At 48.4% G+C, this 24820-nt stretch overlaps 1 pseudogene; it reads left to right on the top strand.

Moving 5' to 3' along the window:
• Nucleotides 1–7466: 7466 nt before the first annotated feature.
• On the top strand, nt 7467–17007 carry LOC119385481 (uncharacterized; annotated as a pseudogene).
• The last annotated feature ends 7813 nt before the right edge of the window (nt 17008–24820 follow it).

Below are 24820 nucleotides of genomic sequence, written 5' to 3'. Positions count from 1 at the left end.
GTCTAGGTTCGTGCTTGGCGCGCGTGTGCCTTCATACGCCGTGGTTGTCATTTACGATCGCACGGCTAGAGGTGAAACAGTTTATATTGTTTTGAGCAGCGCCTCCTCTATTTTTCTGTGCCTGGGCGAAGGAGCGGAGCACAATGGGAACCGACCGTCGGCGTTAGTGCGGCGTTTAGCGGTTTAGCCGCCGGCGCCGCCACCGTAGTAACCTGCCGTTGCTGCCGTCGCGTCGTCGCTCGCGGAAACGAATGCCGTGGCGGCATTCGAGGCTGCTATATGTTTCAGTTTCGGCTGTATTCGCGCTGTTTAAAGTATAATGAAACTTGTAAGCTGGAATCATTAAGCGCTTGTGTCGTTCTGGGCAACCAGCCCTTTTGAAGGCGCGTGTCTTTCGCGGCTATTTGATCGAGACGCTCGCGCGTCGTCGCTAGCCCAATACCGAGGAGCGCATGCCGTGATGCGCAGAAAAGAGAAAATTGTTTGTCACCGTTACGTTCGCTTGACTGAGAGTCGGTTGTCTGAAAGTCGATTTAGAAAGCAGCATTTGCCAAGAGTGAATACTGAAAGCTTGGGCGCTTAAAGTCCCCCATGTGTGCAACCGTCTACTGGTGTAGCACACTTACGCAAGCGTGGAGTTCATGCGCTAAATAGCATGAAATGTCACTAGACTGCTTCCAGGGATATACGCGATCGTCCGCTCCCTTCGTAAAGCCTTTGAGAATTACATTTGTTGCCACCGGGAGAAAGTAACAGCTGGTGCCAGAAAAAGAGGAACCATGCCAAGTGATTCCACCATTTCAGAGCTTAAACCAGTTAAATCGTGGTGGTACGAAAAAAAAAAAAAACCAAATTCAGCTGCATATGCCGCGCGCTTCCTGCAACGCTGGCCGATGTGTGTGAACCGACGCTGTCGTTCAAGTATAAAGTCGTAGTGCCGACTCTCAACTTGAGCCAATGTGATAGGCGTGAAAAATGGTGCGGCCTGTTGTCAGTTGCTTGACGCTCGTCTTTGTATTTGTCGACGGATTGTTGTAGCTCAATATCTGGCTCCTCAGGTATCTTTCTTTCTCTTCCATTTGCCCTTTTCCGGTAGTGAGCAAAGTTATAGAGGCCGAATTAATGGCTGTCGACCTGGCCGCTTTTGTCGCATGGGGCAGCCTGCTAGCCTTGTGCACTCATTTATTGTGAGACTGTACATTTGTGAGACTGTACTAATATGTCGGTTGTTCGCGGTAGTAAATGTGGTGTCCATGGGTTCCGATTCTTCAGGCTTCGGGACCTAATGTCAGCGCTGCATGCAACATAGCTGTGATCGCCGAGGCAGCGTTGCTACTGGTACTACATGCATTGGTTGACTATTAGGCCGCAACACGGTCACGTTTAGGGATACTTGCCCTGCTTGGTTCAGTTGTTACCTTGGGCTGCACACGTGAACGGTAGTGTGCTAAGAGTGACGCTAGTGCATCCTTCTTAAGCCGCCGCTTCTTATATTCTACGGACGCGTCGTAAAACGACGGCTGCATATTCTAGTGTAGTTTGAAGATGTATTAGGAGACCAATTATACCGCCCAATACTGCAAGCCACCCTCTACCAAACACCGGCGGCAGCTGGAATTTCATGCAACGACAGCCGAACAGTGTATTAAGGCGAAAGCCTTAGATGCCTCATCAAACGTGGAAAACTGACCGTCGACGGCGTCAGCACGAGTGATGCAAAAAATAATTACGTGATGACGTCATCATATGACGTCACAGATAATAAAATTTTGTGACATAATCGTGACGTCACATCACGTGACGTCGTCATATTACATCTTCGCTTGGTCAAAATGGGCCGATCACGGATGCGAGTGCATGCCTCCGCTGATGTGCAGAAAGCTTGCACTGCCTCCGATCCTTGAGGCTGCAAGAAAACCCGTTAGGCGCAGAAATATCTCGAAGGGAGGCAGGAAATTTTCAATAAATTGACTAGAAGAAAAAGAAAGAAGATGGCTTTTCGTCTTTCAGTCGTCTTAGATGAATGCATAAGGGACCCTGTGAGATTTTTTTTCTTTATCAATAAAGGGAAATAAAAAAAAGACAATCGTGATCGATTTCTTTCAGGTCCATTTGCAGAGTGGAACACAACAGTATGACATACTAAGGCATTGGGGCGGTTGCAATAGCCTGAAATAGAAAATAAAACGGGAATACTATCAAACTCGAGTGCAAGTATCGAACCGGCAGCACGGCCTGACAGACTGCCTGCGGAATACTTACAGCGGGATGGAAAGACACGCGAACATGCGGCATCTGCATTCTTTTGCTGTTTCGCATTTATTTTCAAGTGGTTATAGCATAGATGATTGATGAAACGACGAAGTCATCCATGACAAATAAAAGACCATCTAGCATCTTTTTATTGTCACCACGGTTAGAGCGTGATGAAAACGGCGCGCCGCTAGGTTCGCGTTTCTTTCCATCCTCCTGTACCTGTGAAAGAGTGCAATAAGCACAAATGCAATTAAACTCGGATGCAAACACGAATTCGTGAGCTCGTGATACGCGCGGCCGTTCAGCGGCGAGCGGACGCGGAGCGCGCGCTCGACGGCCCGAGGAGAGCGTTCGCCCAGGCACTGAAAATAGAGGAGGCGCTGGTTTTGAGCCCCCGCACGTCAAAAACAAAGCGGGAGTCCTTGAAGAACGATTTCTATCGCCGCCCGCATGCGTATCAAACCCTCCGGCAGCACCATGGTGGATGGACGATCTGTTGCTCTGCATCTCAATGGGGAAAATTACCGGGATGTGCGTGTGGTGCCGAGGTGTGTCACCGAGTTGCTAGCGGAACTTCGCGGCAGTCCTAGGCAGGCTCCATTTCTTTTGTGGTAGCACGCGTGAAAACTTCGTTTGAAGCAAAAGTACCCAGGAAAGGTATTCGCTATGACGAGACATTTTTCGCATTGTTTTCTATAGGCGGCTGACGGGAATCGAAAATTATTCGTTGTGACGGAAATTTCATGGTAGCGGAGTTCGTTATAGCGGGATTCAACTTATGACATTATGACAAAAGGTCCATGCCGGTGGTTGGAAAGCGTTCTCGGGGTGTTTGTCGCTTCATTCTTAGGCTCTATCAGACTACACAGCTGTTAAAATAAGAAAATTGACTATAATAGCATCAATTCTGATGCTGAATATTACATGATACTCGTCTCGGCGATGTGTATCTTGTCAGCCAATATCTTTGCGCGTGCATGTGAATGGGAGATTCTGGTGACCATGCTTTTTTTTTATTTTTATAATAATTTTAAACGTGAAAGCTTTAATCCCCATGTTTAAGGTCGCGTTGTGAGGTACAGAAATTTTGAACGTGAACGCGTGAGCTGCACATCCACGTTGTTTTTGTTACGTTCGCGTGAGTAAAAAAAAAAAAAATCACCGACGATTACGATACTGCCTAATGCGAATTCTGAGCGCAGCTTCGTGTTGGGCAACGCCAACTGTGTTTGAAGTTTTGGCTTTCCACAGTCGTAGCAATGTAACCTTCGTTACATATTGCCACAGAAAATGCCAGCGCTCGAGTGCTACCGCATTGGCTCTCTTTCGTCCTCGTTCGCTCTGTCGGTTACGGCGGGCAAACGCCAGGCCTGCGCGGAACACGCAGCACAAAGCCTCTTCGAAAGCTGGAAGAGCGGCGTTTCTAGCGTCCGTTCGAAACTCTCTCGGGCCAATTCTAATACAAGTAACAAGGTATCCGCTACGCCATAAATCATAATTTTTGTGAAGAATTTTTAAAAGTGCGTGCGAGTTTTGAGTACCCGGCAAAATAGCCACGTTGAATGGCTTTCGCCTTCCGTGTCGTCTAGGCGAATGCATAAGGGACCCTCTGAATATTTTTTACAACGGAGCTGTTAAGATTTTCGTTATTCCGTGTGGCAACACTCAAAACTATCATCATCATGAACCGGCACGCACTCTTTTCGTCCCCTTATAGTGTACTATATATAGGTAGGCTATAGTGCCCTTCATCTTCGTAAGTCTTCTGCTTCGCTCCCAGAACACGTGCCAATCTGTCCGGCGTGGGATGAAATAACTCTGATGGGCGAGAGAATGAGAACCGAGAGAGAGAAAGATTGAGAAAGAGATAAATGTAAAGAAACAAGGGAAGAAATAGAGAAAAGATAGAAGGAGAGAGAACGAGTACAGAGAGAGAGAAGGAAAGAAATGGAGAGAAAGACGCAAGAGAGAAAAGATAGAGAAATATGACAGACAGAAAAAGAGATAGAAAGAAAACAGACACAAAAAGAGATAGATAAAAAGAGAGCAAGCATAGCCTGTATAGTATAGACAAGGGGTGGGAAATGGAAGTGAGGGTGAGGAGGAGGAGGAGGGAAAGGAGGACGTGAGAGGGTAAAGCATAGCATAGTCTTGTATTCATGGGCGCCGCCATCTTGGACTGGTAAGCGATTGTTCTGCCTGTTTTCTATGTCGTAATATGAAATGGTCACGGTCATGAAACGTTGAATGTACCGGCCCAACAGTTTTCTTGCATGCGAGTTCACCGTAGCACTCTTTGTTTATTTGATACGGATACAAAACTGCAACGTTACCAGTCCAAGATGGCGGCGCTTGAGCGTGTCCGGAAAATGGTGTTATAAGGGGTGGGAAAGGGAAGGCGAGGGTGAAGAGGAAGGCAATGCAACCAGCTCCGCTGCTTCCTCAGTTAAAGTGAGCTAGAAGAGGGTAGTGGGCTTGCTGGGGTCCCCTGCTTGACGCCGGGTATGTCACATGTGTGGTGGCGCCACCAGCGACTTAAATGTAAGCCACTGCCTGACGGAGGCGTTTGTGCGCAACTGATATCATGTTTTTTTGTGCGCTGTTATCATATGCACTGGACGGAAACGTACGCGAATTTCGGCGTGTAAACAGTGATGCGATGTCGCTGAGACAATAAAAAATAAAGAAAGAAAACTAGCGCAAGCTAGGTGCGTTGGCCTACATGCGCGCGTAAGGCATGGTAACCATCTAGAACACTGTAGCATGGTGTATGCAGCTCTGCTGTTAGCTAGTTATCTGATGTAAATGAAACACACGGAAGACCGTTAGTACTCGTGCGAGTAAAGCTGCAGAAAACATTCTTTTCTGAAACTCTGTCGGCCGTAACTCGCGCGAAACGCGCGATTAAACTGCATGCAGAACTCGATGCATGCAAGGGATGCTGCGCAAATTTGAGATGCATATAAATGCTCTTACGATGTGATAAGCAGCGATGGCGAACTTTTCAAGCTTACGCGTTTTTGCGGCTATCAATTGTAAACTGGATTCTTTGTTATTTCTTGGGCACTACTTCGTCACGCACGCGTTTTACGAGCATGTGAAATTACTGCCGATGCTGACCTTGACAAACACTCGGGAGTTTACCACGAGCTCTTAATGTTACACATTCCACAGCATTTAAAGACTTGGAGCTGCTCATTCTTTCTGCAGATCTCCAGTACCTTGGCTCTGTAATTTGGCTATTTCTGCACTGAATATTCCTATGCAAACACTGTAAAAATCCACAGATAAGAAAAACAGGAAGCCACTCTCCTCGGGTACTGGGCACAAGTACATGAACATTTATTCATCATATGTTGGGCACAGTGCTTCAACAGTTATCGCCATGGCACGAGAACGTACCTTCTTCTCGCCTTGAACGCTTCCCGATTGCTTTCTCTTTCGGGTCGGTCTTTCTCGTGGTGTCTTCTTTGTCAAATACGACGCCAAGTTAGGCAGGATTGTAGGCACAGCGTCCTATCGTAGGCAATGGTTCCCACGTGGTGTGCGTACTTCGTTCCCTTCGATTATATATGCACCGTAGTACCGTAGCACATACTTCGGCTCAAAATGAATTTGACACACGGCAGATGTGTCGTCCAGTGCCTTGTCCGCTCGATGCAAATCCTTTCCCAGGGCTTCCTCATTGCTTCCTCAGGGCTGTATCCTTCGGAACGCCTAACAAAGACGGTTTCGTGCTGCCCTTCACGTGGACGTAACCTGTCCGACAGCCTGGCGCAAAACAGTGGTTTTTGCCGCCTCGGAAGCATTTTAACCTCGTGAGACGGTCAATGCTTGTCAGGCCACATCGCTGTTCGCAGAAGAACCTAGCAGATTGAGGATGCAAAGCGCGAAGAGTTCTCAAAAAAACAAAACTCGCACGGACCGACCGCCACTCCAACAGCCAGCAACTGCCCCAGCGCCAACGCTCACCACATTTTGATGCGACGGTGGCGCCGCGCCGCGGAGGCGCGCCGAAGCACGTTTTTGTGACATTGGCGGCGTCACCGCAATGCTAGCGCCGGCCGGCGAGTGAGCCCACTACCCTATTCTAGCTCACTTTACCTCAGTCTTCGCACCACAAATGCGTATATGTCAAGACGAAAGCCTCAGATGCTTCATCACAACGCGAAAATTCACCGGCGGCCCACGTAGGCGTCTCCCGTCGTCGGCGTCAGCAACAAGTGATGCAAAAAATCATCACATGATGACGTCATCATGACGTCACAAATTAACAAAATTTTTGACGTCTCATGGTGACGCCATCACATGACATCCTTGCTTGGTCAAAGGTGGACCGATCCTGGAGGCAGTGCAAAACCACGTGAGGTGCAGAAAGCTTTCAGAGGGTGGCGAGGCAGGATCAACACATCGACTGAGAAGAAAAAGATGGCTTTTGCCTTCGAGTCGTCCTAGTGAATGCATAAGGGGCCCTGTGAGTTTTTTTTATTGCGATTGCACTTCACCACGCATTTTTGCCGTCGGCGTCGCCGCCATATTCCGTGTAAAGTCCTTCTCCTAACATTGCCCCGCGCGTCGTATGTTTCATGTGCGAGCGAAAGCGCGCGTGTGCTGCCGACGAACTCAGCTCAAGCAGAGATGAAACGAGCCGGCCGTCTCCGTCGCGCGGAGGGCGCATGTAGATAGGAGCCGGAGGCGGGGTCGGCGTGCCTCCGGCGGGAGATGCGTACTATGACCGACCGGGCACGGTCTCCCTTGGTAGCGCGTGTATCTTAGAGGGGATCAGCAGACGGCTCACATCTGTGTGCTTGTGCTCTCATTGCGAAGATTGCGTTGAAGCCATAGACAGTACGATAGGTCACTTCGCTCGCTGTAGCGGCTGCGTTTCCTAAAGGAGTGAGCCTGACAGCCTATATAACATTCCTTATAACATTTCGTGTAACATTCCAATTAACACTTGACCTTTTTTGGCATTTCGGTGTGAACGCTCTATCAGAATAAGTTATCCAGAGGCCTTTCACTTGCCTAAAATACAGAATGCTTTTTTAGAATGCTTTTTTCTCTTGAGGTATACCGCGTATTTTTTTTTAAACTAATGGAAAACAGCCAATACGATCCTCATCCCCAAGCCTGGTAAACTGCCCAACATAGAGAACCTCAGGCCGATCTCGCTCACTTCGTGCGTGGGAAAGTTCCTCGAGCACGTTCTCATGAACAGGTGGCAGCGTTACCTAGAAGAGTCGGAACTTTACTCAAATTCCATCATCGGGTTTCGGAACAAGCTCGGGACGCAAGACGCCATGATCTTACTGAAGAACGAGATGATCGACGATATGACGGGCACCAAGGACAACAAAGCCATACTCGGGCTGGACCTGCAGAGCGCCTTCGATAAAGTGAGACACTCGGCTATCCTGGCCCAAGTATCCAGGCTAAACATGGGCAGGAGAACATACGAGTACATCAAAGACTTCCTGACGGAACGGACCACCCAAATCCGCGCGGGAGACCTGCAGCTCGAAGAGAAGAAGCTGGGCAGCGTCGGAACCCCGCAGGGTTCGGTGATCTCCCCGTTATTCTTCAACCTCGTGATGATCGGGGTGGCCAACCGGCTAGAGTAAAGGGAGTCCGGCACACCATCTACGCCGACGACGTTACGCTTTGGGTACCGGGAAGAAGCGACGGACACATCGAGACAACGCTGCAAGCAGCTGGCGGTCAACGCCATCGAGGAGCAGCTAGACGAGTCTGGACTCGTCTGCTCTCCGGCCAAGTCAGAGCTGCTGGTGATTCCACCGAAAGGAGCGGGCAGGAAAAGAAAGAATATGGAAGTCAAGTACGAGCGTCCCAAGATCACGATCAAGACGGCCGGAGGACAAGTAATACCGGTGGTCGAGAAGATTCGAGTGCTCGGGCTGCTCATCGAGCAAAACCGAGTCAACGGTGAAACGGTGAACAAGCTCGCGGGCAAAGCGGCCGCGGCAATGAGACTCATCATTCAAGAGGGTGTCCAACAGAAGAGCGGGAATGAAGGAGGAGAGCCTGACTAGGCTCGTTCAATCCTTTGCAGTTAGCCACATAACACGTGGCGGCCTTCCACAACTGGAGGCCGAGTGAACGTAACAAGATAGACGCCACCATACGCAAGGTGTATAAGGCGGCACTCGGTCTCCTCGGGAGCACGAGCACCGAAAAATTCATGGCGCTGGGAGTCCACAACACGCTGGACGAAATAGCCGAGGCACAGAGAACGGCGCAACTCGAGCGTCTCTCTGAAACGAGAACCGGAAGACAGATACTGCGGGTCCTTGGCCTCGAGCAGAGGGAAGGCAAGCAGCAGAACGACGTATACCTATACCGGATAGCATCAACAGAAAACTCAGGGTCTGCCCGATCCCGAAGAACATGAACCCCGAGCACAACAAGGAGCGGAGGTTGGCAAGGGCCAAGGCTCTCGTGGACCTCCACGCCAGAGAAGAAGGCGCCGTCTACGTGGACGCGGCAGAGTACCAAGGGAGCAGCGACGCATACGCGGCGGTGGTCGTCGAAGAGAAACATTTATTGAAAAAAAAAATGTGGTTCATTGCGGGTGGGGCCCTTCTTCCAAGGCTCGACTGGCTATAGCGGCTCGGCGGGCCTGACTTACGGTTGCCAGTTGGCTTCCCAGAGTCCGTTCAGCGAGTCGCGCCTCCCACGACCACGTGTGTATTGTATTGGGTGCGTATGTCCTGTGTCGACTGTAGCCGGTCGCTAGGGACAGCGGTAGGTTATGTGTGTGAGTGTTGGAATATCTCCGCACCACGGGCATGCGTTGGGATATCTCTCTGGGTGCATGACGTGAACCCTATGCAGATTCGGATAGGTATTGGTCTGCAGGCGGCGCCAGTCCCGCGCTTGGTGTCTGTCGAGGTCCTTGTGAGGAGGTGCCCTGATGCGGCGATCTAATCTTGGTTTGTCTAGGATGCCACGCCGTGTCACCCCATCATCTGTGTCCTCTTCAGTGGCGGGTCGTCCTGGGGCTCGGCCGCTGAGTACTCGAGCTTGGCAATGAACTAGTTCATTGCCATCCTGGCCCGTATGGGCCGGACACCAGACTATCCCGTGATCAAAGAGGAGTTCGCTTCCCAGTAGCTGGATGGCCCTTGTTGGTAATATGCCCTTGAGCTACATTCGACAAGCTGCCTGCGAGTCTGAGACCACGTAGGCAGACATACCTTGTTGGTCTGCCATTCGAATGGCGAGAGCGATAGCAGTTGCCTCGGCTGCCGCGGAGGATGAAGTAAGTATGGTCGCGGAGTTGGCAAGTTTGCCCCGGTTGACTACAGCGAGAGCGTAGGCGGGAGCTTGCCCTTGCTGCTTTGGGTAGGGACAAACGTCTGTATAGTAAACGTCAGGGTGGTCCTTTAGTCGTTGGAGCTTCTGTACTCGAGCTTTGCGGCGTCCTTTATGGTGATATGGATGCATATTGCGGGGGATAGGCTGCGTCACGATGCGTTGTCTGAGATTTTGTGAGAGTAGGTCGGTGGCTTCTGAACAATATTGCGGTGAGATTGGAAATCCGAGTCTTTGTAAGAGAAATTTCCCCTGTGGTGTGCCGCAGAGCCTTTCTCGCTGGGAGATGAGTGTGGCAGCTGTCAACTCCTCGAAAGTATTGTGCACCCCCAGTGCTAGCAGGTGTTGAGTGCTTGTACTGGTAGGTAGTCCAAGGGCAGCTTTAGTCGCCAGTCGAATTAATATGTCGGCTTGCTCCTGCTGTTTTGCGGGTTACCTGGAAAGGGAGGGCGTAGGTAAGCCGGCTCAAAACCAGTGCTTGCACAAGCCTCAGCGTGTCGTGTTCAGTCATGCTATTATTTCCTCTGGATATTTTTCTAATAAGTCCTGTCAGGCTTTTTATTGTATACCTCTGCTTATCCAAGGCTACCTTGACGCTCGTTGTTTCTTGAATGTACATGCCGAGTATCCGAAGGGTATTAACTCTTCTGAGTGGGGATCCTCCCAAGTAAAATGTTAGCTCAGGTGCTCGTCGAGACCGGGACCTATATGGTCGTATATGAATGTATTCTGACTTTGCCGGTGCGCACCTCATCCCGGCTATTTTTAGGTAGTCTTCCACTATACTCAGGGCAGTTTGCAGAGTATCCTGGCGTTCACCGTAGGAACCCCGTGTGGTCCAAAGGGTGATATCGTCTGCATACATTGCAAAGCCAAGGCAGGTTTCATGAGTCAGCGTTATGGCCAATCTGCGTAGCCCGACATTGAAAAGAAAGGGAGACAATACAGAACCTTGCGGTGTGCCTTGATTGGGCATACTTAAGGGGTTGGATTTTATAGAACCCATGGCGAGAGTTGCAGTGCGGTTGCGCAAAAAAGTTTCAACATACTATAGTTGTAAATGCGTTGGCCACATCCAATATCTTCCAATCCTTGCAGTATCGTTTCGTGAGAGATAGTGTCAAACGCTCTGTGCACATCCAATGCCAAGATTATGTTATCCAGACTGCCCGAGGGTGGATTCAATACTTCCTCCTTGAGTATGAGAAAAATGTCCTGTGCCGAGACACCTCTGCGGAAGCGGAACATCATATTGGGCATGAGCTGCTGTTTTTCAACATGTAATTCAAGTCGCTGCAGTATGACTTTATCAAACAGCTTCCCCAGACACGAAGTCAAAGAAATAGGACGAAGGTTATTCAGTGTTTTGGGTTTACCTGGTTTGGGTATGAGGACTATATTGGCCTTTTTCCACGGGGCGGGTAGGTCTCCTTGTGGTGTCCAAATTTGGCTGTTAAAGTAGTCGGTGAGATCTTGTAATGTTCCTCTGTCTAGATTCCTGATCATAGCGTTGGTGACACCATCAGGTCCCGGGGCACTGTTTCTTTGGAAGCTTTGAGCGGCTGAATAAAGCTCCTCCACCGCGATTGGAGCGTCTAAGTTTGGATTGGGTGACCCCATGTATTGTCGCCCAGTTGCATTTCCCGACGTCGAGGACCTGGCACTGCCGATATAGATTTTTGCAAGCTCCTCGAGAAGTTGGTCGGCGCTCCCGTTATATTCAGCGGCTAGTTTTGTTAATGTATTTGTCGTTTCAGTTCTCGTGCTAGCAGGATCTATCATTGCACGCAAGATGGCCCAAGTTTTTTTGGTTCCTAAGGTGCCTTTTAATGAGTCGCAGAAAGTTCGCCAATTGTTTTGTGTGAGCACTGCAGCGTAGGTGTTGGCTTCATCAGTTAGCTGGGCGATTCGCTGCTTCAATTTACGGTTAAGCCTTTGGCGTTTCCATCTTTTCACAAGGCCCCGTCGGGCCTCCCACAGGTGTGCTAGGTGGTTGTCTATTGCCGGTCTGTCCACTGTGGCTTTGGTACGTCTTTGTAAATTTAGCATGGATTTCAGTGATGTATTCTCCCCATTCTTGCGCTGTGGCTGGTTTGTGGAGTCTGTTCTCATGTGCATCACCCCAGCGGCCGTCTAAAGCGGGTGGCGTTGCATTGTATCTGTGTTATATAATGGTCACTTCCGAGGGTTTCCCCGAGGTTATTCCATTGCACCTGCCGCATGTTGTTTGTAAAGGCAAGGTCTGGGGTGGTGTCTCCTGTGACGCTATTTCCTAGTCTGGTTGGTACACCCGGAGGCGTAAGTAGCTCTAGATTCTAGTGTTGGGTTACTTCCAACAGCTTTGTTCCTTTCGGACGATCTACTCTATAGCCCCAGGTAGTGCTCCACGCGTTGAAGTCGCCCAGAAAAAATAAGCGATCATTGCCGGTTATGTTGGTATTGAGTGCATATAGCAGTCTGTCAAAGTCCGCCGAACGCGCCTGAGGTGGGCTGTATACATTGCAGATTACTACTTTGGGACGCCCCTTCTTTGCTGGCCATATAGTGAGCGTTTGTGAGGTAATTTCTGGGGTGGAGTGGATATCGTATGTAACTGCCAAGTCCTTCTTCACCAGCAATGCCACTCTGGGATCTGCGCTGTCTGATAGTAGGCGATAGCCTGTGAGCGGTTTCGAGCCCTTGCCAGCTTCCTGTAAACAGATTACATCAGGTTGAATCAATGCTGCACGGACGTATTGTGTTAGAGAGGCGTGTTTGTTTTTAAGAGAACGGCAGTTCCAAGACCACAACGTGAGATTCTCCTGCGACCGAAAGTTCTTAGCCACGATTAGGGAAATTGCTGCTGCAGGCAGGTCCTTCTGTATCTGATGTTACAACTACCTTCGCTCCTGGGCACCTGGAGTCGGTACTGGGCTTCCGTCTCCTCTTTAGGGCGCTCTGGAGGGTTTCATCTACATGGCGTTTAAGCTCTTGAAATTCTTGATAAAAAAGCTGAAATTGTTGGCTTGTTTGCTGTTGTAAACTTACTTGTAATTGTTCTAGCAGTGTCTGTTGAAGTCCCTGCATCTGCTGGTGCGTGATAGGCTGTGCAGCTTGTTCATAAGAGAGATGGGGAGTAGCTGCCGGCTCTTTGCTCTCGCTAGACCGCAGAGTAGGTGTCAGTTGTCGCACTTGTGCTTGTGCAGGTTGCGTTGATTGTGGCTGTGTGTTGTCCGCCTGCCTGTGTTCTAAAAGCAGTTCTATTTTCTTCTCTAACAGGTCTATTTTCTGGGCGTAGCTGTTAAGTTGCGCTCCGAGTTGTTTGTTTTCGGTTACAACCTGCTGATACGCCTGGCTGTAAGTGGAGCGGCCGTGGAAGACGCGACGTCTGCCCACCTTACCTCTAGATCTGGAGTCTTCATCCCCTGCTGTTGCTGCTTGTTGTGCTTCTTGAGTGGAGTTGCCTGGCTAGGTTGCTGGGCTTCCTGGTTCGTCGTCTTGGTTGCCTGGGGTCGTTGTTTTGAGCGAGAGCGAGAGCTAGATGGAGTCCGAGCGGGCTGTCCTCCGAGTTTGAGAGCTTCTTCTTCTTCTTCAGAGGAAAACCATCGCGGCGGAACTTCGGAAGCTTGCGAAGGTAGTTGCTTCTCACTTCTTTCGCTGGTTCGGTTGCGCAGTTGCACTGGCTTAAGCCTCTTAGAGCACGCAGGATCCCCGGTAAGATGAGCTTCCCCGCAAGAGGCACAAATCAGTTGGCAAGGATGCCCGGTGGTGGGGTTGCGTGTGCCACAGAGTCTACAGATGGGTTTGTCAGGTTGCGGGCAAACGTCTGCACGGTGTCCCTTTTCCCTGCAGACCTTGCAAACTTGCAAGGTAGCTCTAAATGGGTGGCAAATCAGTTCTCCGTAAAAATAGACAGTTCGAGGAAGCTTGTCCCCATAGAAAGTGAGGGCCGCGCTCTTAGTGTTGCCTATCATTCTGGCTTGCACAAGTTCGACGCCTTGTGTGCGTATGCGAAGATGTGTCATTAGAGTTTCCATAGACATGTTGGGTTGAATGCCATGCACCACTCCACGGAGTGCCTCTTCTCCCGTAGCCACATAGGCGCGCACCGGGTGCGGTTTGCCATTGATGGCAAGTTGTTGGAGCTTCCGAACGAGTTCAGCCACTTCGGAGTACTTAGTGGATAATATGGCAATATTAGAGCCGCGGTTGATACGCAGTATGAAAGTCTCATCCGTGAACTGGTTGTCGCAGGCTTCGATAATTGCTCTAGCGAGTGCAGGAGCAGTAATCGCTTTCAACGGCAGGCCTTGGTGCGGTCGTATGACAATTTTATAATCATCTTTAGGCAATGGAGGGAGTTTCTGTCCTCGCGATCCCATCTTTTGACTGTTAACCATTTGCTTTTGCTGGGCCTGAAGCGCGGCAAGATTGCGGCGTTCCTGGGCTTGTTTCTTGCGTTGGCGAAGCGTTTGACTAAGCTGCCAGTCCGCTCCATCGGCGTCGTGAGGATCGGATGATTTATCACTCACCAAGGCGTTGTCGTTGGCGTTCGTAAGGTCCATCGGTGTGTTAGCGCCGTTTTCTGCACGGGCGTCGGTTGTTTCAGTCACCGCGTCTCCATCCACGTTGTCGTTCATGCCTTGGCCCAGCTGGAGACGCTCCGAGCTGTAGCGTCTCTTCACCTGCCCGGCTGTCGCTGAACAGGCGTTAGGGTTGGCAAGCCATCAGCTGTGGTCGGGGCGGTTGTGGTGGCAATTTCACGATGTCTTCGTCCAGGTCTTCGGATTCACTATCGTTAGACTCCTGAACACTTCCCGATTCTACTGAGCAACTTTCCGGACGTTGTCATGAGATATCCGCCGAAAAAAAGATTCAATACTACAGAGCGTGAAGTCAGGACATCTTGCCTACCCCGCGCCCCCTAGCGTTTCCCTCGTCGGAGCATCGACGGGTGCAACGAAGACCGCAGCGAGCGTCCGGACTCGAGAAGCGCACAGTGCGGATGAGGTCGCCATCGCCTTGGCCGTCTCCGACCCCGAATGCACTACAGTGCTGTGTGACTCTAGAACGGCAGTGAAGAACTACGCCAAAGGTAGGGTATGTAGTGAGGCCGCGCGCATACTGCGCAAGGTCGAAGACATCGGACGCAGAAGTGCTGCGGTGATCAAGTGGTTTCCGGCACACGTGGGCAGTGATGTGTCGGAACGCGGGAACGCGAACCACAACGAGACGGCCAATGTGGCCACGCGAGGACTAACCAACCGCGCAGCTGCAAACACGGCCGACTCGGAGTGTTGGTCGCGGTACAGTGCTAAGGACAGGATGACCACCTTCAACGAAATAGCCAAATGGTACAGACTGAACAGGCAGACTATGCCGCCACCTCAACCGGGGCTTACCCGGAATCTTTAAAAGGCGCAAAAAAAAAAAAAACACGACAGGTAGGAAGGAGACAGGACGTCCTGTCTCCTTCCTACCTGTCCGTTGTGGTTTTTTTCGCGCCTTTTAAGATGAACTTCAACCAACTCGCCCAACTGTCCCTGCTTACCCAGAAGGAGGCAGTGTTATACAGACAATTACAGACGGGGTCCCTGCTCACCCCGGTGCTAGCTAAGTACGTATGTCCGAGTGTGTACGCCAGTGACGTGTGTAGACTGTGCGTGAAGGAGAGAGCTACCGCGGCTCACATTCTTTGGGACTGTAGCGTAAATCCGAGAGAAGCCAGTGAGAACACGACGATCCCGCCGCAGCTACAGGCTGCAACGAGGATCTACGACCAAGACACACAACTCAAGGCCGTCCGGCAGGTCTCGGCAGCTCTAGAGAGACAGCGACCGAGCGAAACCGAGAAGGGGGGCGGCGCCCCAGGAAGGGGGCCGCGGTAGTGATGCAGAACTATCGATGGTACTATCGATAGCTGAGTCACTATCGAACTATCGATGGTGAAAATACTATCGATGCGCTATCGACAGTAAAAATTCGATGGTACTATCGATAGTATAAAATCAACAGCGCGGACTCACTGCCGAATAACCTTGGTTCCCTGCGCGCGTGGTACATAGCGGAGCCGGAGGAGCAGGCTGAAGGGCAAGAAAGTTGACATGCTTGTGTTCTTCACCAGAGTGCTTTGCTGACATATGATTATAAAGTCAAACTGTTCAGCTGTAGCGGAAAGGAAGCCTTTACATTTGGTGGGACTGCGCGGCTTCAAATTGATATTGCATTTTATGATTTCAAAATAAAAAAATATCAAGAAGGTAATTGAAAGGTGTAACTGGTTGCTTTTGGATACGAATTTATTGATGGATATATACCGCCATTTTCACTGCGGAAATAATTAATTTCTCTGCCAAAAATTGCTCATAAATTAAGCGAAGCTGGTAGTAGGCTATCGCAAATATTGTCACGTGGTCGTGACGTCGACGAAGACAGCAGTCGGCGTTTTGCAGGATGAAACTGTTTATTTGGCCGAACTTGTGGCCGGAAAATGAGAACTAGCACTACAGCAATACACGCTGTACAATGATAGCGGCGAACAGGGCGTCGTCCGTCGATCAACTGACAAGCGGTCAAGCGCGTCGGCTTTTATACAGGCGCTATCGAACTTTCCAGCAATATCGCTGGTGGCGGCGTAATCTCTAGACAAAGCTGGAACGTTCGCGTGCGGGGCGCAATCTTAACAAAACGATCTACTACAGACGCGAAGCTCTCGAACACTACTTCGCGGACAGCGTCGAGCGTTGATAACCGTCACTGCCGGTCAAACCCGAATACATCAAAACAAGACAAGAAGTGGGCGTGGCAATATTTTGGCAATGTTGCCGGCCAGCAACCGCATCATTATTCACACCTCTATCGATAGCATTGTCACGTGGTTGTGACGGTGAAGAATGCTGCCGCAAGACTGGAAAATACGGAGCTCTTTATTTGGGCGAACTTGTGCCAAAAAAAAAATCAAAATTCAAAAGACAAGCGATACATGCTGCGCACTGATGGCGGCGGGAGCAGTCGTCAGCCGCTGAGTAATCTGATCATCGGTGGAACGCGTCGTCCTTTATACATCAGTCATCAAACTTTCCAGCGTTATCGCTGGTGCTCGCGCAAGCTCTCGAATAAACTTGACTATTCGCGTCCGGCGCGTAATCTTAACAGAATGAGCTCAAACAATTATGAAGCTTCTCAAACATTACGGCGCGGTCTGCATCAAACGTTGCTAACAGTCTTTGTAGGTGAAACCCGAATACGTCAAAACAAAGCAATAAACACGCGTGGTAGTAATATCGCTATAGTAATATTAACGATGGTACTACCGATTGCACTATCGATAGTTTGTTTACACTATCGATAGTTAAAAAAATACTATCGATACTATCGATAGTCAATTTACCGATAGTTCTGCATCACTAGGCCGCGGCCCTCTCGGACCCGCGGGAGTAGAACGGGAGCAAGGCCTCGAAGAGCACAATGCACGAGGCTGACGTAATGGCCGCGTCGCGATGAAAGCTCGTCCTCCCTGCGTGGAGGGAGCCTCATCATCTCTGCAGGCATTTCATAAAGTTGTTCTCTCTCTCTCCTTGACACCGATTCCTAAATAATAGTTAATCCATACCATATAAGTCCTTTACCTCAGCTTTCATAATTGTAGCCGATGAGTGGTTGCCGTCACCGCTTGATCGATTGCACATGGAATTGTTCAAGCGTCTTGTTCAGTTTAGAGACCACATCGATTAGTTGCACTCGCGAATATAGCTCATTACAAAAATGCGCGTTTAACATATCTGCGGTGCGCGGACGCGCACAGGCAAGGAAGAAAAGACAAACACAGCGGGGCGTGCCACATGCAATACCACATCAGATGCACAAAGTAAAGCATCTTAGCACGTTATCACCATCCTTCAAATTTTGTTACACCACAGGGGCGCGGAACTGGCCCAAAGTCCCCTCGATCAAACTGTAGCACTAATATGGACTCCCGCGCATGAGGGCCTTGCCGGAAACGAGGCGGCTCATGCCAGTGACCGAGGATTTACAGCCCGGGCACAAGCATCCGATGTGTCGCAACTCGCTACGGAGGAAGCGCCGTTTACAGCGCGGGATTGGCATACTTCATTCCGTGACATTTGCACACAGTGGCGTACCAACTTGTTCACGAGTGTGTGTGTGTGTGTGTGGGGGGGGGGGGCTTTCGAAGCACACACGCAGATTTCATATATATATATATATATATATATATATATATATATATATATATATATATATATATATATATATATATATATATATATATATACAGACGCCAGCGACATGATAAAAAAGGACAATGCATTTTACATGCCATGCCCGAGAACAAGCAGCATACACATCCGCAAGCAGTAGTTTTTAGAGAACTTTTCGATGGGCGAGTTGGTCTACGTTCATATTTGCTTTTAAGGCACGAAGGAGCACAATCACAAGAAAGGACACGGGAGGCGCTCAGTCCCGTGTCATTTGTTGTGAATGTCTTCCTTCGCGCCTTAAAAGCAAATATAAGCAGTATTTGCAGCCACGACTGTTTATACGTTAACTATTCAGCATTTTCAAAAAATGATAAATACATGGAGAGCGGCGCAGGAAAAGACTAGCACAGGAGATGAGGCAACAAGTGAACTTGACCGTGTGGCGTCCTCTCTCGTCCTGGTATTTTGATGCGCCGCTTTCCTAGAATTTATCCATGCACCAACCAGCCCAGCAACACATTTTAAAGAAGTGACTGTAAGAATCATTATTGATGAGCATATGTTCCTTGTGTCGCTCCAATTTGTACATTTCGTAGTTCAATTGGTGACATTTCTTTTCTATCAATAAGTTGTTACCGTTAATTGTGTTCAGTAACAGAGCTAGTAAAAACTGCAGCAAAGGTTTTCCCCAATTAGTACTGACATACTTTACTTACCAGTCTAGAGGTTTGCCTGTATACATTTTGTTTTGTTTGTTTTTAGTCCAGCTAGTGATTCTGCCATGTTATAATTATTGTTAATATATTCAGTAATATTATCAATAGCCCAACTTTGTGTTTTCTGGAACATTGTCATTGTATATGGAATTAACCTGAATAGTGCACCGTTTATTAGAAAAAGGCCAATGAAAAAGGTATGTACGGCGCACTTCATATTGCATACACTACGCGCTTGAAAAGGCGCCACTTGGTAATATTTTTATTGGTGGTCATTGCTCGAACGAGCAAAGCGAAATATTTATTTTGTAAAAACGTGCCTTGTACAGAAGCGTGCCGACTGATAGGGTACAGAAAAGAATTTTTTAGTACAATACCAATTGTTTTACAGAGTTTACTCTTCATCCTCGTTACGTGTTTATCACATATCATGTGTTCGTCAAGGTAGATTTATACCAGTTTGGGTCTGTTAACCCTTGTTACTAGCTCCGAACCTTAATTCATCAGAAAAGATAAAGTCGCGCCATCTGCATAGATTACAAATTTAGCTTTGCTATCAGTGTTTGGGATATGGTAAATAGAGAGTGTAAACAGAAGAGGCCACAAAGCGCTTCCCTGTGAGGTACTGCCATCTGAGAATTCACCTGCAAATATTACAATCTGAGTTCCACGTTGTAGATAGGATGAGGTTCAAAAACTTGCTATGCCTCCGGTACCATAAAATTCCAACATTCTTAACAAAACGTTGTGGTTGATGAAGTGAACAGCTTTGGAGAAGTCTAAAATTAGGCCGTGTGCCACTTTGTGACATTGAGTTTTGTAATGCAACCTCATGAGCAAGAAGAGCAAGCTTCGTCGATATGATTTTACGGAAAAAGCATTGAGTGGGAAGTATAAGATTATGAAGGTCAACGAATGGTACCTTCGGCGTCACACTTTGACCTTTTATTTCTGAGAGCGGGGGCAAGGAGGGCAAGTGTGCCCTTGCCACTCTTCCTCTCAGTAAATATGGCTATGCAAGCGGCAGAACCTGACACTTGTATTGACTATCTGAACCGGTATAACAACAAATATTTCCGTTCTTTTTTCCTGTCTCGTATAAGCCAATTGCTGTTAATGATCGGTCGAAGTCTTCTGCGTCATGCCCATAGCGCCTGTTCGTAACGCGATGCAACGGAAGGAGCTAAAACGTCCCATCTCGCAATGACTCCCGCGTATTGTTAGTAGAAGATCAAGGTACTAAATTATTTCTGATACTGCCTTTCCTCGCCATTACTTCTTCGCTCTTGGTTATTCATTGTTGGTCGGCGCTAAAAATAGCTTGCCTGTTACGCAACGTCACCAAACCGCGAAACTTACGATGTCAGAATTACGAGTACGCACTAAACCGCGCATACTGTTAATACGTCGAACAAAACTATTTGTTTCGTCTTGTTCCGAACGAAAGAGAAGATGGCATCGCGACGATGGTTTAGCAGAGGCTATCGTAGCAGGCATGGATCTATTTGCGCATAATAAATAATGTCAGGGCTTGTATAACGTCGTTCAACCGTTCGTGCGCGTATACGGCATCGTTCTGTAAACTCTTCTTTGTTGAGGATGCGTTTTTTTATCGCCCTAATCCAAGCTACTAAGGTTGTTGCAAGCTACAGTATGATCAGCCAGGCGAATAAGATTAATTCGGAAACACAGGCGGAATCTTCATACACCACCGTTCCGCGTCAGCTCTGCCCAAGTAATACTCAGCGCATCTGCGCGCTCATTGACTCACTTCAGCCAAGGGGATAGGGCAGGCAGTGCTGTACGTTTTCGAAGAAAAAGCAGAGGCATTTCCTGTGAACTGCAGTAACATTAATTGACTGAAATCTTCATAAATGCTGCAGGTTCCTGCCCTAGCTTGCGTCGGCGGTGATGCAAATTTGATTGCATGTAGAAGGGAATAAACACAGGACGGTAGACTCTGACGCCTGAGAGCCCCCGCTCAGCTGTAGCCTCCTCCACAATGCAAGAGCGCAAGGTATCAAAGCGCTTCATAGACGACTCATACCGCATAGAACCTACGGTGCGTCGTGGTGAGGCACGGAAGTCGATCTTCACTGCAGAAGCTGGGGATACATCTAAATTTCATCATCTAATTTCGTGACAGTTGTGTCGAACGAAAACTTCGCCATAGTTGTTGGTTTGCACTGCGCTGCCGGCAGTGAACGCTCAGAAAAGTGGCGGGGCTCAGCCCCCCCCCCCGACTTTTGGGAGTGGGGGGGGGGGGGGGCAGCGCCCCGCTTGCCCCCCGGTAGATACGCCTATGTTTGCACACACTACCGATGAGAACGTTGAACCTTTCCGCCACTCATTCGCAAATCTCCGTGCAGGTGCGAAATTATTTGGCGACAGCTGCACTCGCGCCTTTCCTACCCCTTACCTCCAACACCGCATTTATCCCTCCAGTTACCCTTCTCCCTCTTGTACATTCTGCGCCTCTCTACAACAGACTTAAATCACATCATGTGACACTGCCCTAACAACGCTCTTCCCCCTTTTCTGACACGCTTAATTTCTAGTGAGAAGCAGTGGGAGTATGGTGGCTAGTGGGAGGCTGCCTTGCTTAGCTCGAGACCCGACAATCAGGAGGCCATTCTGGAATGGACTGAGAGGGCAGAAGAGGCCTACTTCAAGTAGTTCCTCTCCCCCCACCCTCTGTCCCATTGCCCCCTTTCCTTTAATCAGGGAAAAATAAAGTTTTTCATTCATTCATTCATTCATTCATTCATTCATTCATTCATTCATTCATTCGCGCCTCCATCGAACGCTGCGGGCCGTCCGCGGGAGGCAAGGCGAAAATACGTGCCGTGCGCAGCGCGAGCGGAAGGAGCGCGAGGAGAATCGAGGAGGAAAACGCGCGAGCGGGCGAGAGTGTTGCTATTTTCCTAGATTAAGGGGTATTATGTGAAGTTTTTGAGAGGAAGCTAAATAAAATATGTAATTGGCGGGCAAATCAAGCATCGGTAAATGAGATTGAATTAAGATGATGATGCTGTTATAACGAGTTAACGGGTAGCCAACGTTAGCAAACGTTAACCATCTCTTCGCCATATTTCGCCAACAGTAGTCATTAGAGTCTTTTAGCAAGTTACGGAAATGCGGTACGCAAATACGGTAAGGCAGTACGGTAGCGTCCCTCCTTTCCCGCTGGTTGTGCTTTGGCCGCTCAACGACCGGGAAGGAGGAGCGGTACCGTACGGCTTACCGTATTTGCGTACCGTATTTCCGTAACTTGCTAAAAGACTCTATTACTAGAGTTACTGTATATGCTACCTTTGGGTAGCAGAGTTGCGCATAGGTCGTCCGCCGCGGTGGTATAGCGGTTACGCTCACTGATCTGTTACGGTGCTCGGCTGCTGACCCGAAGGTCGCGGGTTCGATCCCGCGGCGGTCGCATTTCGATGGAGGCGAAATGGTAGAGGCCCGTGTACTTAGATTTAGGTGCACGTTAAAGAACACCAGAAGGTCGAAATTTCCGGAGCCCTCCACTACGGCGTCTCTCATAATCATATCGTGGTTTTAGGACGTAAAACCCCAGACATTATTATTAGTTGCGCATAGGTCTGGCTAGCAACCATGGCTATGTCGCGAAGACTCACTCCGTTTTTGCAGGCGACATGCCTACCGGGTCACCGGTCGACATGTTTGGCTTGTCGAAGACCGGTGATTTACTTTAATGTGAATGACTAGTGTCAATCCAGTTCGCTTCAGCGGCGCCATCGAGAAATACAAAACCTGGCCCCAGCGTCAGCTTCTCCGCAACGCGTGGTTGCTAGCGGCGTTTGGAAGACAGATGCGAAACTCTGCTACCTAAAGGAAGCGTATGCAGTAACTCTAGTCATTACTACCCGACAGACCAGTGCTCCAGGGGCGTAGCCAAGGGGGGGGTTGGGGGGGTTCAAACCCCCCCGAAAGTTTTCAATTTTGCTTGCGTATATAGGCACGCACACATACATACACACGCACGATCATACATAAAGTATGGTTGAACCCCCCCCCGAAAAAAATTTCTGGCTACGCCCCTGCAGTGCTCCTAGTATGCGAGTGAATACGGTAGTGCATGACAGTGCTCGCTCATCACCGCTCGTTCATGTAGACTGTATTAACCAGTGCTGAGAGTATGCGAGCAAATACGGTATGGATGAGGACAAAGTTCGGATATGTTTTGTTCTCGCACATAAAATGAGGAGGGTCACAGGAAAGGTGTCAGGCAAAGCTGACGATGGCGCGCACAGCCACCGGCGCTGTCGACATCTTGAGAGGTATTTACGCACGACGTCGCGCATTTAGGTGCGAGAAAAGGAATTATATATATATATATATATATATATATATATATATATATATATATATATATATATATATATATATATATATATACAGGGTGTTTCAAGAAATGTGTCCAACCTTCTCAAAAAATTAGGAAAATGCGATATTTGCTCGGGGCTTTCAGAATTGCTTTTTCTGTAGCGGCAGGAATCTTAAGGTAGTTAAAGACATCATTTAGGACAGTAATTAAGAAAGTTACGTTAATTAACTTTTTAATTAGTGGAGTTAGGTGATTGTGTCAAATTGGGGAATTGAAGTTCTTCATGCGAGGAACCCATCCGAGCTTTGAGATTTCGAAAAAGCCTCCTCTAGTAATTGTTGTGGCGTAATGAAATTCAACGAAATGCAACGGCATTCAACGGCGAAAGCCATCGAATTCGGTTGAATTTCATTACTTCGTCATTATTACTAGAGGCCGCTTTTGCGAAATCTCATTGTTGGGATGAGTTTCTGGCACGAAGAACTTCAATTCCCCGATTTGACACAGTCACCTAACTCCACTAATTAAAAAGTTAATTAATTTAACTTTCTTAATTACTGTCTCAAGTCATGCCTCTAACCATCTTAAGATGCCTAGCGCAACAGAAAAAGTCATTCACTCATTTTGGAGGTCTCAGAAGAATATGGCAGTTGCGTTCTTCAGTGTTTCTGTTTAGGTTTCGCCATTGAATTTGGTTGAATTTCATTACTGCGTAATTAATACTAGATGCCACTTTTTCGAAATCTCAAAGTTGGGTTGGGTTTCTGACGTGAAGAACTTCAATTCTCCCATTTCACACAACCACCTAAATCCACTTTCGGCACCGTGAAAGCTAGAAAAAAAAAAAGAACCTTAATATTTCCATACATGTTGCATACTTGACACTGTCTTCTGGGGAGTAAATGACGATGCGAGTGATCGGAGGCACAGTTAATTTTGAGTACATTCAGAGGACCGACGTGGGATATACAGGGCTAGAAAATTATTCATTCGTCTTGAAATGACTATATTTTCAAGATTAAAATTCGTAAAGATGGTTTGTGCTGGAGCCGATGTACATTTCGACAAGTGGACTTGTATTATTCAAGGCTGCAACTGCTTTCCTTAGCGATTGTGTGTATATGCTTCGTACCCTTTCCCCCAACCCAAACAGAGGAGGAAAAGAGGGCAACTGCGCAACCCCCGATTGGGCAGTTGCCCTTTCCCCCTCCTTTGCTTGGTCACAATATTCGTTGCCCTCAAAAAACGAGTTAAATACCATCTTATGAGGTTATTATTTCCCTTACCTGTCGAAGGACTTTCGAGGAAGAAAACCACAAACGTGGTAAACTGCACAAAATACCCGTATTTCAGGAATTTATTGCTGCAGACAGGTTGAACTAGGGATAATAAAGCTTGGTACAAATTGGCTTTGATATTTACGCTTTCTTTTAAAATAATTTTCGTGGTTTTTTGCGCTCTGTCTTCAAAATTGTGCTGAAACGCGGTTTACCAAAAAAGCCGAAGTTTGAAAATGTTTTCTCAAAAAGGCCATTTAACATTTTTTTTTAAATCTCTCTGAAGTCAAGGACGTTTTCTAACATTCTGCGCAAAAACAACAACAACAATAAAAAAAACGTTGCATTATTTTGGTTGTTATGATAACAAGCCACATGTGACAGAGTCAGCCTAGCGGCCGCGCCATCAGTTATGTGTTGAAAATCGGATACAAGTTATTCAAAATAATTGTACACGACATAATCACGAAACAGCTGCTCTAAAACAACAAATGCCAGACCAGGTTACATGATGCTGTAAGCTTTGTCTAGCTATCAGCCGCTTGGCAAACCCGCAGCGCGGCCGCTTGAGGCTGCAGGCGCTCACATTACATGAGTGCCGCTTCGACTGCGGGCGAGCTCCGCTTGCGCGTGAAAACTACGCAGAGAGTAATAATGAGATAAAGAATGCATCACTGTGAAATGTAAACGCTG

This window comes from Rhipicephalus sanguineus, chromosome 3 (genome assembly GCF_013339695.2).
Source record: "Rhipicephalus sanguineus isolate Rsan-2018 chromosome 3, BIME_Rsan_1.4, whole genome shotgun sequence".
In the NCBI taxonomy this organism is placed as follows: domain Eukaryota; kingdom Metazoa; phylum Arthropoda; class Arachnida; order Ixodida; family Ixodidae; genus Rhipicephalus; species Rhipicephalus sanguineus.
This window is presented reverse-complemented; position numbering and strand designations above follow the sequence as displayed.